Raw genomic sequence first — 18365 nt, 5'->3', positions numbered from 1 at the left:
ACCTCCATTATTTGAATGTCAGCAGACAGCAAGAAGCCTCCCAGATCTCCAGATGCATTTGAGATATCAAAAAAGTACTCCAGAGTGTTGTTCAGCATGGGGGTGAGTAGAAAATGAAGGCTAATCATGTTTTGGGTGTACTATTCCTTTAAAGGGCTCCTACTTAACCAGAGACTAATGCTAATTGTTAGCATACGCCTATAGGCTAATAAATGACCAAAGGGTCTAATCTAAGACTCATTTAAAGAGTGAAATCAATCCAACAGAGTCAGTTCCACTTTTTTCTGCTTTTATTCATCCATCATCACATCTTACATTCACACTTCTGATGAAACTTTCAGACAAAACCAAGATGAAGAAGAACTGAAGGGAAAAACAGACTTTAATTTTCCTGTTGATCAGTTTTCCAGGTGGGAATGTTTGCATGAAGGCCTTAAATTGTTGATGAAACAGGAAGAGGAACCAGTCTGGCTCCATGAGGACCACCATGACAGAAACATTTCTGCCATTTAATGAGAGCAGAAGCTGAAAATGAGCAGAAACAGAGAAGCAGGAGGAGCTGCAGGAAATAATCCAGCTGAGAACTGAACTGTTGACTTCCTGCTGAGGACGTTTCCAAGCTCACCTCTCCACCAGCAGGACTTCACCTCCAGACTCAGTCAGGTTGGAGCTTCTTCACCAACACATTCATCCCATCAACCATCAGCCTGATGAACAGGACAGATGATCAGAGGAGCAGAGTTTCTACCTCCATCATTATGAGAGGGACAGAAGATTGGGTAGAGTTTCTGAGTGAAGCAGCAGCCAGTAAAGGAGTAGATCAGAGCTGCAGCATCGACATCATAGAAGGAGACCAGACCCTCCTCATAATCCACAAACACCCCCACCTTCTGAGGACCAGACTGGAGATGGAGACGGACCCAAGGTCCAGCATAAGCATAGAACTCATTGCTATTTCTCAACCCAACAGTCCAGAAACCATCCTGAGGTCTCAGTGTGATCCATCCCTTCCTGTCTATGGACTCTCTGGCTACTCCTAACATCCATCCAGTCTTTCCTTTAACCTGAACCTCAAAGTAAAATCTGCCTGAAGAGAAACTCTGACGTCCTAAAACATAAAGATAGATAGAAAATCTCTTTGGGTTTTCTGGAAGGTTCTTCCTAACGTCTCCATGTTTGACCTGTTTTCCATCATCAGACAGGATGAGGTTAGGATGAGCTGTATCAGGATCCAGAGTCACATCCACTGCAGACTGCTGGACCCTCTTCATCTTCAGCTTCTTCATCTCCTCCCTGATCTCCTCCTCCAGCTGAGCCACAGCTCTCTCCACAGTCCCCTCATATGATGGTGGATGAACTCTGACCTCTGTCCAGCTCTTGGTGGGTGGAGCAGCTTTCAGGGAGGAGGTGGAGGTGGTCTTCAGACTGGGAGAGCTGCTCCACCTCAGAGCTCCTCTTCATCAGCTCAGAGATGTCCTGTTCCAGATCTTTGATGAGGTCTTCAGCCTGTTTCTCTGCAGTTTTCTGTTTGTCTTCGATCTCCTTGATGAGCTCCTTCAGGCCTCTCTCAGCAGACTCCTTCAGAGCGGTGAAGACCTCAACACCTTCTGCTTTCTCTCTGTCTGCAGCATCTTTACTGATCTTCAGCTTCTCTTTGATCTCCTGGATCTTCACTCGTCTCTCCTGGATCATCTCCTGAACTTCAGCCTCTGTCTTCCTCAGCTCTGCCTTCTTTCCTTCAAATTCTTCTCTCAGAGGAACAAACTGGTGGTTCTTGTGGTCCAGAACAGGACAGAGCGAGCAGAGACATGTCTGGTCGGTCCTACAGAACAGCTCCAGAGGTTTATCGTGCTGCAGACACATCCTGTCCTCCAGGTTCTCCACAGGCTCCATCAGCTGATGTTTCCTCAGACGTGGAGTTGTCAGATGAGGCTCCAGGTGAGCCTGACAGAAGGAGACCAGACACACCAGGCAGGACTTCAGGGCCTTCAGTTTGGTTCCAGTGCAGGACGTCACAGAGAACTTCTGCTTTGGCAGCTTGTTGCTCTGAGCTGCTGCTGCTGATGGCTTCCTGCTGAGCTTCACGTCTGAACTGAGCAACCATCTCTTTGATGAAGGTGTTGATTTCCACCTCAGGTCTGGTCTTGAACTCCTTCTTGCATAAAGGACACTGACATCTTTCATTTCCATCCCAGTGCTGAGTGATGCAGGCTTTGCAGAAGTTGTGTCCACAGGGTGTGCTGACTGGATCAGTGAAGACATCCAGACAGATGGAGCACAGGAACGGATCCTCAGAGCGCAGGCTGCTGCCAGAAGACATGTCTGAACTCTGAGGACAGATCAGGGAAAACAACAGTTCAAACTATGGCTTTAAAGTTGCTCAATGTTCAACGTCTTCACAATCCGCCATTTTCTTCCCCTTCAGATGATCTGAGTCCAGAAGGAAAAGTCTCCAGCTTCCTGTTTGTTGTAGAAACCCAGTCAGAGTGTTTTCTGCTGCACTCACCAGGATCACAGTCTGTTGCTGAGAAGGAAAAATGAACTGAGTTGGTCTTCAGGAGGAAACAGGGAGGTTTTTCTCTACGGCAGCTCAGGCTTCACTTTGACAAAGCTTTACTTTCATTTCTGGGAAGAGACGTTTGAAACTCCTCCCATTCCCTTTGAAACAGGCGGGTTCATCCATGTGACGTAAACATGTTGGATATGAAGCCTTTTCCTTTCATTTGATCCTTTAAATCCTCAGAAGAACCGAGTTCAACCTAAAAACACAAACTTTTTAGTCCCGTAAACATCAGTCAGAGCCAGTTCATCCAGTCACATTCTGCTCCTCTCATCAACGTGATTCAGCTGCTTCTTTAGCTCCATCCTCTGCTGCCATCTGCTGGACAAAAGGAGAACCTCATGTGGAGGTTGGAAATCTTTCACATCATGGCTTCCATCAATCACCTGGATTTAAATTTATTTCATTATTCAGCTTTAGCATCATTTTACTAAGTTTTAGGAGGGATTTTGGAGAAAAACTAATAAATTTGATTATATTTGTTATGCTGGAGAATCAGTTTTATTATGGACAAGACAAAAAATAAGGAGGAGTAGATTTAAGGAAATAAACTCAAGATTATTTTACATATTTTTAGAAGAAGAAAAATTATCATATGAAAAAGTTATACATTTGTAACAACAAATTCATATTTGTTATTTTTAAAGGTCAAATTTCAATGTTTGTTTGTGTTTCTGTTATGCATTTAAACCAACACCTTCTAGGCCCAGATGAAACACTCTCCTCTAAAGAAGTATTAAAAATCAAATCATCATTTCACAGTTAACCAGATTTTTAAAAAGATAAATCCTTGCTGAACTTTCTTAGTTCCCAAACATGTTGAAAACACAAACCCAACAACATAGAAACTAGATCAGACGTCCAGGTTTAGGGTTGAGTTAATTCCCTTTAGCACTACAGTGCAGTTTGACAACAATCATGGCCTCAATGATTTTTACTGAACAAGCTGATGAAGTTTATTTACAGAAATATAATTGATTTCACATCAACACTTTCTGATTCCATCCTAGTGATTAAACAATGCAGTCTAATTCAGTTTAAGACAAACTGGGACCACCTAACTCTGGACATTGGTCCACAGAGTCATTCACATTCTCAAGGAGTAAAACTGCCTCCAGTTTCCAAAACATCCAAATCAGTCTGAGTGAAACTCGCCTGTGTTTCTGCAAACCAGCAGTGTTGATCTGTGGCTCGTCTCTGATTGGCCCATAAAGTCAGTGAGGTCTGTCCAGCCTCTTCATCCTGTGCTTTCCAGGCGGCCATGCAGCGTATTGTGGCCTTGCACCATAAGAGACCCTTAGCTTAGCACTCATCAATGTCCTAATAAAGCAGTCCATCCCCTTAGATTCCCCTCCTTAGACACACCTTGTGCTCCTTCCCTGCAGCAGCCATTAGTGGGGGTAGGGGTGGGGCTTGGACCATTGGACCTGCTGTGGGGAAGAGCAACATGCTAGATACAGGTGCTGGTCATAAAATTAGAATATCATGAAAAAGTAGATTGATTTCAGTAATTCCATTTAAAAAGTGAAACTTGTATATTATATTCATACATTACATACAAACTCATATATTTCAGATGTTTATTTTGTTTAATTTTGATGATTACAAATGACAACAAATGAAAATCTCAAATTCATCATATCAGAAAATTAGAATATTACTGAAGACCAATAAAAACAAAGGATTTATAGAAATGTTGGCCAACTGAAAAGTATGAACATGAAAAGTATGAGCATGTACAGCACTCAGTATTTAGTTGGGCCTCCTTTGGCCTGTATTACTGCAGCAATGCGGCGTGGCATGGAGTCGATCAGTCTGTGGCACTGCTCAGGTGTTATGATAGCCCAGGTTGCTCTAATAGTGGCTTTTAGCTCTTCTGAATTGTTGGGTCTGGTGTATTGCATCTTCTTCTTCACAATACCCCATAGATTTTCTATGGGGTTAAGGTCAGGAGAGTTTGCTGGCCAATTAAGAACAGGGATACCATGGTCCTTCAACCAGGTACTGGTAGCTTTGGCACTGTGTGCAGGTGCCAAGTCCTGTTGGAAAATGAAATCTGCATCTCCAAAAAGTTGGTCAGCTGCAGGAAGCATGAAGTGCTCTAAAACTTCCTGGTATGTGGCTGCGTTGACCCTGGACCTCAGAAAACACAATGGACCAACACCAGCAGATGACATGGCACCCCAAACCATCACTGACTGTGGAAACTTTACACTGGACTTCAAGCAACGTGGATGAAGTGCCTCTCTTCTTTTCCTCCAGACTCTGGGACCTTGATTTCCAAAGGAAATGCAAAATTTACTTTCATCAGAGAACATGACTTTGGACCACTCACCAGCAGTCCAGTCCTGTTTCTCTTTAGCCCAGGCAAGACGCTTCTGACGCTGTCTGTGGTTCAAGAGTGGCTTGACACAAGGAATGCGACAGCAGAAACCCATGTCTTTCATACGTCTGTGTGTGGTGGTTCTTGAAGCACTCACTCCAGCTGCAGTCCACTCTTTGTGAATCTCCCCCACATTTTTGAAGGGGTTTTGTTTCACAATCCTCTCCAGGGTGCGGTTATCTCTCTTGCTTGTACACTTTTTTCGACCACATCTTTTCCTTCCCTTCGCCTCTCTATTAATGTGCTTGGACACTGAGCTCTGTGAACAGCCAGCCTCTTTAGCGATGACCTTTTGTGTCTTGCCCTCCTTGTGCAAGGTGTCGATGGTCGTCTTTTGGACAACTGTCAAGTCAGCAGTCTTCCCCATGATTGTGTAGCCTATAGAACTAGACTGAAAGACCATTTAAAGGCTTTTGCAGGTGGTTTGAGTTAATTAGCTGATTAGAGTGTGGCACCAGGGGCCATCAATTTTGAACCTTTTCACAATATTCTAATTTTCTGATATGATGAATTTGAGATTTTCATTTGTTGTCATTTGTAATCATCAAAATTAAACAAAATAAACATCTGAAATATATGAGTTTGTATGTAATGTATGAATATAATATACAAGTTTCACTTTTTAAATGGAATTACTGAAATCAATCTACTTTTTCATGATATTCTAATTTTATGACCAGCACCTGTAGAGGGGTTTCCACCTGTCCTTGCATCTGCCCTTTACGTGAGCTAGCCCCACCTTGTTTGTTCCAGGGCTGGACCTTGGAGCTGCTGGATGCTCCAAAGTACCAACCCTGATATGGTTTGGTCTGCCACAGGTAGATGATTGGCAAAGTTCTCCACGATGGTCATCCACAGCCCAGATGAAAATCCTCACCTTCAGTTTAATACCGTTTCATTTTTTTGTGGGTAGTGTTCACCATAAATCAGTTATTTGTTTTTTAAAGCCCTATATGTAGAGAACACAGCCTTTCTTTAGTGAAATCTCAATGAAACGGAAATGTGTACCGTAATCCATGCCTGTCAAGTTGTCGGATCCTTAGATGATGATTTGGGTAAAGTGCTGACTCAGCATCTGGCCTTCAGAAAGGTCAATATTTCAGAGGCAGTAACTGTCACACGTTGAATAAAATGAAGATAAACCTACACAGACAAATATTATAGGCTTTTATTTTTATGATGAAATTATAAACAATGAAAATAGCAGAAAAAGTTCATTTTGAACATGTTAAAGGAAAAATAAGTTTTAAATCCCTTCTTTGTTGTCTTCAGTGTCTCAGTATTGCAGTTTGTCTGTGTTCCCCTTTTATTTATTATAATATTTTACTTCTAAGAACCTTGAGATCATCCTATGGATAAACATGGTACTGAATAAAATCATAAAAAGATCAATAACAGCAAATCATTAGAACTAGCATTGACTTGGATAGACATAAAAGTCAGAACTGAATGAAATAATGAGGTTGTGTTTGGCCTTTGATGGCCATCATGGGGTGCCCAGGGAGCAATCGGGGGTTAAAGGTCTAGCTCAGGGACCCAGAGTGGCAGTCTGTGTGAGTGGGTTTCAAACTCACAACCTCAGGATTCCAAGCCCTATGCCCAGTGGCGGCTGGTGAAAAATATTTTTGGTGGGGCTGATATAGCCTAGTGTATGTCTCCAACTAATCCAGAAGAAGAATTCAAATAAACAATTGGACAATACATACAATTTAACAGTAATGATTTAATTTACTATATAATAACAGTAGCAGTGATGATTTGGGTCACTGTGACGGGGTTCTTTGGCCTCCAAGAATCCAGGCTCAGTCGGGTTACCGGTGTTGGTGATTTATTGTGCTCAAAAACTCAAAACAGGGTGCAAAAGAAACTAAACATATAGAAGATCCTCTGGGCCTCAGCCTCCCTCCAGTTACCAGCAATGTAACAAAGAAACAGAAAACAGAAATGGCCGCTCTTCTTCCCACAGCCCTCATTAAATAGTTTAAGCCCCTCCCCTCAGGCTCTCTTATTTCTGATTTCTTCTCATTAATCAGTTTTGTCCATATATTACCTCCACAAACAATTGATGTACAAAAACAAATAATTTTTACAACTTCATTATTTTACACAGATTCATTGACTTATTCAATTACACCAAACTGGGTTTGAACCCAGCAAAGACGCAGCCAGACTGAAGATGACAAGTCCCCGTAGCATAAACACGTACACACACACACCCACACCCCCCACACCCACCCACACACACACACACGGCTAACCCCACTGAAATATTAAGTGTGCACCCTCAATACGCCAGCAGGTAACCAGGACAGCTTGTGTGTTTTAAGTTAATGGAGCTGCTGGGCTCAGCGCGAGCGGATTGGTCCTCACAAACATAGTATAACAGGAATGTGTGTGTGGCGCGCAAAGTTAGAGGATGTGGATTCATCACAGTCACAATAACCATGACATGAAATTTTCCTATCCTACAACAGGGATGTTCTTCTGGCAAACAGGTAGATAAATAAGGATCTCACCGAATTTGGTGGAAGCTGCATCTCGTTCGTTACATTCGCCATCTTCCCTCTAATTGTCTGCACCTGCGCTTGGGTTCAGAAGCCTGTTAAAGCGCAGTATTTTCAGAGCCCCAAGACCATAAAGTTCTGAGACGCTGATTGGCCATTAAATTCACCTAGCAATAGTACATGATTGACAGATTCTCTGCAAATGTGGGTCTGTCTGATCACAGCCCCCAGAACAGAGACGGTAGGAGTCTGTCTGTGGAAATCCACAAATGAATGACAGTAGATAGGGAAATGTAGTTTATATAATGTGTTTTGCTTATAGGTACACACTCTAGAGAGTAAAACTGACATTTATGAGTTAATTTCTAAAAATATATTTTACGTTTCTCTCTTCTTATCAGGGAGGGCGGTGCCCCAGCGCCCCCTATGGGCCGGCCGCCACTGCCTATGCCCTAACCACTAGGCCACCACTCCCCACTGCATTCATAAAATTAGTCAAGCCTTAACCCACTTCAACATTTAGTCCCTTTATCATCTTATTTTGAAACACATTGGGACTTTTTGATAAACATAAAGCATCAAGAGGCGAACTTCCCAACCAGACTGACAATGGTGAGCAGATCCATGATTCAGTTTCTGGAAATATTGGAAGATAAATAAAAAGGCTCCAAAAGATGACAAGACCCAGAGCTGAAGCAGGTCAGACAGGGGAGGCTGCAGGACACAGAGAAAAAGGCTCCTCCTTCACTGAGAGCAAGTCAGCTTTCATTGGAGGAGGGGCCTCAACAGCTGAACAGTTAGATGCTGATCCTACAGCATCAATAACAAATATCCACGTTGGTCTGGAGGGAGCTGCCATTCAATGGGCATGAACCAACCTGAGCCTCTGTTACTGAAAGAATCTTAGTTGTCTCTAGTGTGAGATCAGATTCTAACTCTCCTTTGTTTGTGCCTCACGGGAGACCTGTCGCTAGTCTGAAGCTCTGGGAGAGCTGCCTCACTGGAAACCTGTCTCTAGCCTGAAGCTCTGGGTGAGCTTAACCTGAAGATTCCTATGTGGAATTAACCTGAAGACTCCTATGTGGAGTCAACCTGAAGATTTCCTATGTGGATATCCCCTGCTGTTCTCTTTAATGAGGTGGAAGCTCAGATCAAGGTCTGTCATGCTAAGTCTGAAGCTAGACGCTTAGCTCCTCATGAACTCAGCTAACCAACAGTCTCTGGTCCCAGTCAAGACTTCAGTGATCCAGCCCTAACCAGTTTAAGATCCAGTTCATAATCGTGTGTTTTTGTGAAACCTCAATAAACCTTTGAACTTTTTCCCTGCCTCCTCCGTGTGTGTTCTGCATATGGGCTTGCATCTCTGACCCATCATGACAGAACACTGCGGCCATACACAAAGCCCAGCAGTTCACCTCCGTAGGTGGTTTGAGGAACGGGAAGCTCAGATCCATGGACATGCGCAAACCCTCCGTGAGTTTCACCAGAATCAAACGCATCAAACATATGCCAGCTACATGGGTAATTCTAACGCCACGTCAGCGGCACGTCCTGTTCCGAATCCACTTCCGCTTCCTAGGTCGCCGGCAGTGACGTCACTTCCAGTTTAAGATAGTAATCTTCCTTTCTGGTCAGAACCCAGCCCGTCGTTTTCTGCATTCAGCCCTTCACTGCCTGAGAGATTTTCCGGCAACCCAAGTAAGCTCAGGAGATTTCTGTTCCATTGTCAGCTATTTTTTGAATTTTATGAGTCGAGTTTTCTTTATGATTTGAGTAGGATAGCTTTTGTCGTGTCTTTCCTGTCCGGAGAAGCCCTCGAATGGGCGGAGACCAGATTTCCGTTTAAAACTAGAGTTAATTGCACTTATGAGAGATTCATCCAGGATTTTGAAAGGACTTTTAACCAAGTCTCTAATAAGTCCATCGTCTCAAGTGGACTATTCGAAATTAAACAGGGAGATAGATCCGTCGCCGAGTTTTCTGTAGACTTCCGGGTTAAAGCAGCCGTTTCCGGGTGGAATGAGTCTGCGCTCAAGACCGCTTATCTCCTAGCTCTGAATGAACCAGTCAGGAACAAACTAGCATTTTACGACGAGCCAGCTAACCTTGAGGACCTCATAGAGCTAGCTATTGGATTAGATATAGAATTGCAAACCAGATCCAGACCCGTCCAGCTTCAGACTCAGGATTCCAGTTCCCTTCTGCGCCAGGTCAGTCTCTGCTCACATATACTCGATCTTCACTTAGCTCCATCTGTCAAAGGACTCAAAATAGGCCCACAAGTTAAATCTCAAACAGTTAGAGTTCCCCACCAGCCTGATCAGACACCTGAACCCGTCATCTTCGTTCCTGAACCTGTTCCCATGCCTGATTCTCTAGCCACTGAACCAGTAATCCGTTCTGGAACTCTAATTTTTCAACCCGTTAACTTGTTGCCAGAATCAGTCATTAAACCTGTTAGCTTAGCTCCAAAGATCCCTCGGCGTAAGAAACGGCGTCGCCTTAAGTCTGCTCTGTGCCGTCTAGAGACCCCTGGGTCAGCTCTGTGCCGTCTAGAGACCCCTGAGTCAGCTCTGTGCCGTCTAGAGACCCCTGAGTCTGCCCTGTGCCGTCCAGAGACCCCTGAGCATACACTTAAGAGGGCTTCAGAGTTCGGAGTTGGTGGAAACATGCCTCCAGAGCTCTCTACAGACGCTTCAAGCCACTTCAGAGACTGAACATATGCCTCCATGGGTGGTCTCCCCTGTTCCTGAGATGGAGCCACAGTCGGTGGTCTCCCCTGTTCCTGATAAGGAGCCACAGTCGGTGGTCCCCTTTGTTCCTGATGTGGAGCCACAGTCGGTGGTCCCCTTTGTTCCTGATTGGGAGCCACAGTCGATGGTCTCCCCTGTTCCTGATTGGGAGCCACAGTCGGTGGTCTCCCTTGTTCCTGAGGTGGAGCCGCAATCGGCGGGCTCCCCTGTTCCTGAGGTGGAGCCGCAATCAGCGGGCTCCTGTGTTCCTGAGGTGGAGCCGCAATCGGCGGGCTCCTGTGTTCCTGAGGTGGAGCTGCAATCGGCGGGCTCCTGTGTTCCTGAGGTGGAGCCGCAATCGGCGGGCTCCTGTGTTCCTGAGGTGGAGCCGCAAGCGGCGGGCTCCCCTGTTCCTGATCCGGAGCCACAAACGGCGGGCTCCCCGATTCCTGATCAGGAGCCGCAAGCGGCGGGCTCCCCTGTTCCTGATCCGGAGCCGCAATCGGCAAGCTCCCCTGTTCCTGACCAGGAGCCGCAATCGGCGGGCCCCTCCGTTCCTGACCCGGAGCCGCAGTGGGCGGCCCCGGCCTCGTCTGAACCTGTTCCTGAGCCGCAGTGGGCGGCCCCGGCCTCGTCTGAACCTGCTCCTGAGCCGCATTGGGCGGCCCCTTTAGAGCCTGTTCCAGAGCCGCTGAAGAGGGGACGGGGTATCCCATGGGGGTACTTACTGAAATTGGGGCGTCATCCTCCTAAAAAGCTGCTTCGCCTCCGGCCCCGCGGCCGGCCCCCAGAGCATCAGCTTCGCCTCCGACCCCGCAGCTGGCCATCTAAGACTCCGTTCTGCTGCCGAACCCTCGGCCGGCCTCCAGAGCGTCAGCTTCGCCTCCGGCCCGCGGCCGGCCTCCAGAGCGTCAGCCACGTCTTCGGCCCCGCAGCCGGCCACCTGAGACTCTGCTCCGTTGCCGGACCCTCGGCCGGCCTCCAGAACCTCTGCCATGCCTCCGGCCCGGCAGTGGTTCCCCTAAGACGTTGCTTCGTCTCCAGCCCTGCGGTAGGCCTCTGGAGCGTCAGCCTCGCCTTCTGCCCCGTGGTTGGCCTCCTGAGCATCTGTCTCGCCTCCGGCCCAGCGGCAGGCCCCCTGAGAATCGGCCTCGCCTCCGTCCCAACGACCGACCTCCAGAACATCTGCTACGCCTCCGGCCCCGCTGCCGGCCCCATGGCCGGCCACCTGAGACTCTGTCCCGCTGCCGGTCCCTCGGCCGGCCACCTGAGACGTTGCCCAAGAAATCGTCTGGGATTTCTTTTGTTTTCATCCACCGTAAGTGGATCGTTTTTGGTCCCGGACTCAGTTTTAGTTTTTTGCCCTCCTGGCCTGTTTCCCCCTTCGCCCACCCTGGGTGGGTTGTTTTTTGTTTTTTGTTTATTTTTGGACTTTTTCAGAGGGCGTCTGGAATCCGCCCTTGAGGGGGGGGCTCTGTTGGGATCCTCAGGCTTGCCCACCAGAGGGCGCCGAGGATCCTCTTCTCCTCTTTGTTGTTTTTCTGTTAGGACTGGAGTTACTGTTGGGATCTGGAGCTGTACCACCTTCCTCCAGCAGAGTGGGCCGTAGGTCTCCTGGTGCTGGAATCTTCCAGCACACCTGAGACGCATCTACTCATCAGGAGACCTTCCCTTTATAAACACCTGCCAGACCTTGCTTCTATGCCGCAGTGTTGATCTTAGTTTGGTTAGCAACCTGAGCCTCTGTTACTGAAAGAATCTTAGTTGTCTCTAGTGAGAGATCAGATTCTAACTCTCCTTTGTTTTTGCCTCACGGGAGACCTGTCGCTAGTCTGAAGCTCTGGGAGAGCTGCCTCACTGGAAACCTGTCTCTAGCCTGAAGCTCCGGGTGAGCTTAACCTGCTAATCAGCCCTGGTGAGCCAACCTGAAGATTCCTATGTGGAATTAACCTGAAGACTCCTATGTGGAGTCAACCTGAAGATTTCCTATGTGGATATCCCCTGCTGTTCTCTGTAATGAGCTGGAAGCTCAGATCAAGGTCTGTCATGCTAAGTCTGAAGCTAGACACTTAGCTCCTCATGAACTCAGCTAACCAACAGTCTCTGGTCCCAGTCAAGACTTCAGTGATCCAGCCCTAACCAGTTTAAGATCCAGTTCATAATCGTGTGTTTTTGTGAATCCTCAATAAACCTTTGAACTTTTTCCCTGCCTCCTCCGTGTGTGTTCTGCATATGGGCTTGCATCTCTGACCCATCATGACAGAGTGAAAACCTCCTTCCATCAGCAAGGGCATTGAAGATGAAACGTGGCTGGGTCTTTCAGCATGACAATGATCCCAAACACACCGCCCGGGTAACGAAGGAGTGGCTTCGTAAGACGCATTTCAAGGTCCTGGAGTGGCCTAGCCAGTCTCCAGATCTCAACCCCATAGAAAATCTTTGGAGGGAGTTGAAAGTCCGTGTTGCCCAGCGACAGCCCCAGAACATCACTGCTCTAGAGGAGATCTGCATGGAGGAATGGGCCAAAATACCAGCAACAGTGTGTGAAAACCTTGTGAAGACTTACAGAAAACGTTTGATCTCTGTCATTGCCAACAAAGGGTATATAACAAAGTATTGAGATGAACTTTTGTTATTGACCAAATACTTATTTTCCACCATATTTTGCAAATAAATTCTTTAAAAATCAGATAATGTGATTTTCTGGATTTTTTTTTCTCATCGTTATCTCATAGTTGAGGTATATCTATGATGGAAATTACCGGCCTCTCTCATCTTTTTGAGTGGGAGAACTTGCACTATTGGTGGCTGACTAAATACTTTTTCGACCCACTGTATGTTCAGTTTCTGCCCATATATATATATATATATATATATATATATATATATATATATATATTTGTAGATTTTTGTAACGGGAAAAACTAGGATCATTCAAAACTGCTTTTTTTGAATGAACTTTGTTTGTTCTCTACTCCCAAACTCAGCATCTCTTCATCCATTCCTGTAATAAGAAGTTTCTTTTGAATGGATTTGATTAAACTTTAAGTCCCTCGGTATAAAATAAATATTTTGATGGAGATTAGAAATCTGCTTCCTGGTAGGTGAATAACCAATAGTTTGCATCGTATCATTTTAATAAACGATGTTAGTTTTTTTGGAATGTATAAAAGTTATGCTATAATTTGTAGTTACCAATCTGTTGCTACTATATTTTAATTTAATTTGAGTTTCTTGATGTTCTTTTTCCTGTTTGGTGCGATTGCAATTGCGGATCTTGACTTAGCCGGACCGGAGCGGAGCAAAAAATAGCTCGGCTCCGTATTTTGTCGGTGAAGGACGAAGAAGACGTACGTGGACGGAGACTTGCGGAGGAGTAGCGGTGGATGTGGAACAGCTCTCATTGATTTACATGAAAGACATGCGCTCCGCACGACGTACGTCAGCGCTGACGAAGGATGTGGAATCTGGGGGTTAGATGGACGTGTTTGGACATTTTGTAATTTAATTTGCACTTGAGCATTCTTTAATTTTGTTGCCCCTTTTCGTTTGTTTTAACTGGCTTAAGTTGTATTGTGTTTTGGTTCTGTGAGAACATCTTTTGGAAGAAATAATTTTACATTCCACTTATTTTCTCTGGACACATTTTTTATGTTACCTCCCCAGAACCCCTAGACCAGGCATCCCCAAACTCGGTCCTCGAGGGCCGCTGTCCTGCAGGTTTTAGAGGTTTCCTTGCTCCAGCACAGCTGATTTTAATTGAAAGCTGATTAACAGGCTTCTGCTCTACTGCATTCATGATAATCAGCTGTGCTAAAGCAGGGCAACCCATAAAACCTGCAGGACAGCGGCCCTCGAGGACCGAGTTTGGGGATGCCTGCCCTAGACCTTGGGTGAGTAACAGGACCATAGGTGTAAGTTTGTAAAGGACTGGTAGGGACATGTCCCCAACAATAATTTGCACTCTTGTTCCCCTTTCTGCTAATTTAATTTAGCCAACAGAAACAAGGGACAGGTGCAGCTGTCTGTATTCAGACCGTTTTCAGTCAACGTTTTTTTCTCTCTCGCGCTGCTTCAAGTCCTGCCTACTGGTGTAACATCACTAGATCTGTCCAGAGCCTTGTAGGTCAGACTCCTGCGCAGCTTTAAGAAAAATCGCAGGTTAGTATTAGAAGGCAATACGTTTGAAAAAAAAAAAATTCAGTTCAGCTCATCAGAGGATAATGAATTCCATTTGCAGGTAAAAACTAACTCATATTTCCCTTTTTATTTGACAGAAATTTACCAGACTGCAACGGTTATGGAGATCCCAATTGCTGAGATAAGAAAGGACAACTTCAGTTTTAAGGATAAAACAGATTTACTGGGATATGAAACATGCAATAAAATCTCTGAAATATTTTACAAGATAAAACATGTTTTATTTAAAATGCACTTTGGTCTTTTGTAAATCAGCAAGAGTCAGAAATAGCTGTACCTGCCAACTCAGCTGCAGAGCCAGACCCGCAGACAAGAGAGACTTAAAATTTACATTTAAGAAACCTGCAAGATTCAAAGCAAAAATAATACATTAATATTCAGTAAATCAATGATTTGAAATAAAATCTTCAACATTCAGACTTTGTCAAAGATATGTGTGGGGAAAAAAACTCTAAATTACATTTTGCTGTTTGTGAAGGATAATAATCAACGATACAGATGAAATGGAATTTATTAAAAAAGTATTAAACTATTCACCCTAGTTAAATAAACAGATCGATGGATTTCTCCCAGTAGGCACTTTATCATATCTTTGAAAAGAGAGAACAGTTCATCATTCAGCCCTTATGGCACAGCGTTCAGCCCTGTTCTGCCTGATCAGCTTACGTTATATATATATATATATATATATATATATATATATATATATATATATATATATATATATATATATATATATATATATATATATATATATATATATATAAATATAAATAAACTTTTCTCCCCCCTGGTGGGGTGGTATATGTCATCCTCAAGCTGGGGTCCTCTACCAGAGGAGTTTGAGGGTGCTGCGCAGTATCTTAGCTGTTCCTAGGACTGCGCTCTTCTGGACAGAGACCTCTGATGTTTTACCTGGGATCTGCTGTAGCCACTCTCCCAGTTTGGGGGTCACAGCCCCCAGTGCTCCATTTACCACTGGCGCCACTGCTGCTCTTACTTTCCACATCTTTTCTAGCTCCTCTTTCAGCCCTTGGTATTTCTCAAGCTTCTCGTGTTCTTTCTTCTTGATGTTGCTGTCGCTTGGGATTGCCACATCTATCACTACTGCCTTCTTCTGCTGTTTGTCGATCAACACGATGCCTGGTTGGTTAGCCATCACCTGTTTGTCAGTCTGGATCTTGAAGTCCCATAGGATCTTAGCTCGGTCATTCTCAACTACCTTAGGAGGTGTCTTCCATTTTGACCTTGGGACTTCCAGCCCATACTCATGGCAGATGTTCCTGTACACTATAACAGCTACCTGGTTGTGGCGTTCCAAGTATGCACTTCCTGCCTGCATTTTACACCCTGCTTTTATGTGCTGTATTGTTTCAGAGGCATCTTTGCACAGTCTGCATCGGGGGTCCTGCCTGGTGTGGTAGACCCTGGCCTCTATTGATCTTGTACTGAGTGCCTGTTCTTGTGCTGCCATGATTAGTGCCTCTGTGCTGTCCTTCAGTCCAGCCTTTTCCAGCCACTGGTAGGATTTTTTGATATCAGCCACTTCTTCTATTTGTCTATGGTAGACGCCGTGCAGCGGCTTGTCCCTCCATGATGGTTCTTCTTCCTCTTTCTTGTCCTCACTTTCAGTTTTCTCCTGCCTGAGGTATTCACCAAGCCATTTGTCTTTGAGGGCCATCTTTCTGATGTACTCCTGGATCTTAGTTGTTTCATCCTGGACAGTGGTCTTGACACTCACTAGCCCTCGGCCTCCCTCGCTACGCTTGGTTTACAGTCTCAGGGTGCTGGATTTGGGGTGGAACCCTCCATGCATTGTGAGGAGCTTTCTTTTCTTGATGTCAGTGGCCTCTATCTCCTCCTTTGGCCAGTTTATTATACCAGCAGGGTATCTGATGACTGGCAGGGCATATGTGTTGATGGCTTGGATCTTGTTTTTCCCATTCAGCTTACTTTTCAGGACCTGCCTTACTCTTTGTAGGTATTTAGCTGTGGCAGTCTTTCTTGCCATCTCCTCGTGGTTTCCGTTAGCCTGTGGCACCCCAAGGTATTTGTAGCTGTCCTGAACATCTGTAATGTGGCCTTCTGGTAGTTCAACCCCCTCGGTTCTGATCATCTTCCCTCTCTTTGAGACCATGCGACCGCACTTGTCCAGTCCGGATGACATTCCAATTTCGTTGCTGTAGATCCTGGTAGTGTGGATCAGTGAGTCGATGTCTCGCTCGCTCCTGGCATACAGCTTGATGTCATCCATGTAGAGGAGGTGACTGATGATTGTTCCGCTTCGGAATTGGTATCCGTAGCCAGTCTTTGTGATGATCTGGCTCAGGGGGTTAAGGCCTATGCAGAGCAGCAGCGGGGATAGTGCATCACCCTGGTATATGCCGCACTTGATGGTGACTTGTGCTATTGGCTTTGCATTGGCTTCCAGAATTGTTTTCCACAGCTTCATTGAGTTCTTGATGAAGGCTATTAGAGTCCTGTTGATCTTGTACATTTCCAAGCATTCCAGTATCCATGTATGTGGCATTGAGTCGTAGGCTTTCTTATAGTCAATCCAGGCAGTGCACAGATTTGTCTGCCTGGTCTTACAGTCTCGAGTGACTGCTCTATCCACTAGTAGCTGGTGCTTGGCTCCTCTGATGTTACTGCCTATTCCCTTCTGGGAAGGGTGCATGTATTGAGCCATGTGCCTATTCATCTTAGCCGCTATGATGCCTGACAGGAGCTTCCATGTTGTACATAGGCAAGTTATTGGCCGGTAGTTGGATGGGATTGTTCCCTTCTGGGGATCCTTCATGATCAGGATTGTCCGTCCTTGGGTTAACCATTCTGGGTGGGTCCCATCCATCAGCAGTTGGTTCATTTGTGCTGCGAGGCGTGCATGAAGTGCGGTTAGTTTTTTCAGCCAGTAGGTGTGGATCATGTCAGGGCCTGGTGCTGTCCAGCTCTTCATACCTGCCGCTCTTTCTTGGACATCTGCCGTTGTTACGGTTACTGGTTCTTGTTCTGGGAGATTGCTGTGATCTGTTCTTAGATCTACTAGCCACTGAGCATTGGTGTTGTGGGATGCCTCCTTCTCCCATATGTTTCTCCAGTACTGTTCAGTCTCAGCCCTGGGTGGATCTGATCTTGAATTACCCTGCCACTGTAAGTACACTTTGGATGGGTTGGTGGAGAACACCTGGTTTATTCTCCTGGCTTCTGCTTCTCCCTTGTATCTCTTTAGGCGGGTGGCCAGGGCGGTGAGTCATTGTTTAGCAGTTTCTAATATATATATATATATATATATATATATATATATATATATATATATATATATATATATATATGTATTGTTTTTTTTGTCTTTAACTCCATAGAATAAGATGTGGGAAGGTTTTCTTCAACAGAACCGCTTATGGATGTTATCATCCTATTTAATGGTCGTTACTAGCGGTTATTAATCCCATAGATTGGCTTCAGATTATGCCTCCTGCCTACTAGTAGGATTAGTCGGATGTTGTCACTGAATGAATTCTAATGTATGTATATTTAATCTAAGAATAATTTTACGAGTTCTTCATCTATTGCAAAAAAATGGCTCATACACCACATTAAATCCTTGTGACTGATCATGAGGAATTGACTTGAAGTAAAGCTTTAAAATGCAGCTTTTTTAAATAATGTGGGCTATTAATAAAGTAGATCAAAAGTATGAAGTAGGGCTATTTAAACAGAAAGTGAAACTTAAGGTTTTTAGACGAAGCAGTTTTTATTAGCGATAAGCTGCATATTATCAGCCATAAGAAACCTGCTAGAAGATAGAGGAGGCCCAGCCTGAATTGGAATGATACCCACTGATAACAGCCATTTCACTGTTGATCACATCCGGAGCAGGGTATATTCCATTTATTATGACTAATGTTAGGTAGGACGTTAAAAAGCTGAAACAAAGGTTTTAATGAAGCTTCTTATGGACCAATGGAGCCTCTTCATTATTAATA

At 45.0% G+C, this 18365-nt stretch overlaps 1 pseudogene; it reads right to left on the bottom strand.

Annotated features, from left to right (window-relative positions):
• Nucleotides 1–275: 275 nt before the first annotated feature.
• Nucleotides 276–2838, bottom strand: LOC119776420 (annotated as a pseudogene).
• Nucleotides 2839–18365: the final 15527 nt, after the last annotated feature.

The sequence above is a fragment of the Cyprinodon tularosa genome, unplaced genomic scaffold (genome assembly GCF_016077235.1).
Source record: "Cyprinodon tularosa strain WSP-4 unplaced genomic scaffold, ASM1607723v1 ctg930, whole genome shotgun sequence".
Taxonomy (NCBI): domain Eukaryota; kingdom Metazoa; phylum Chordata; class Actinopteri; order Cyprinodontiformes; family Cyprinodontidae; genus Cyprinodon; species Cyprinodon tularosa.
The sequence above is the reverse complement of the archived record's forward strand: the minus strand, read 5'-3'. Positions and strand labels throughout refer to the sequence as shown.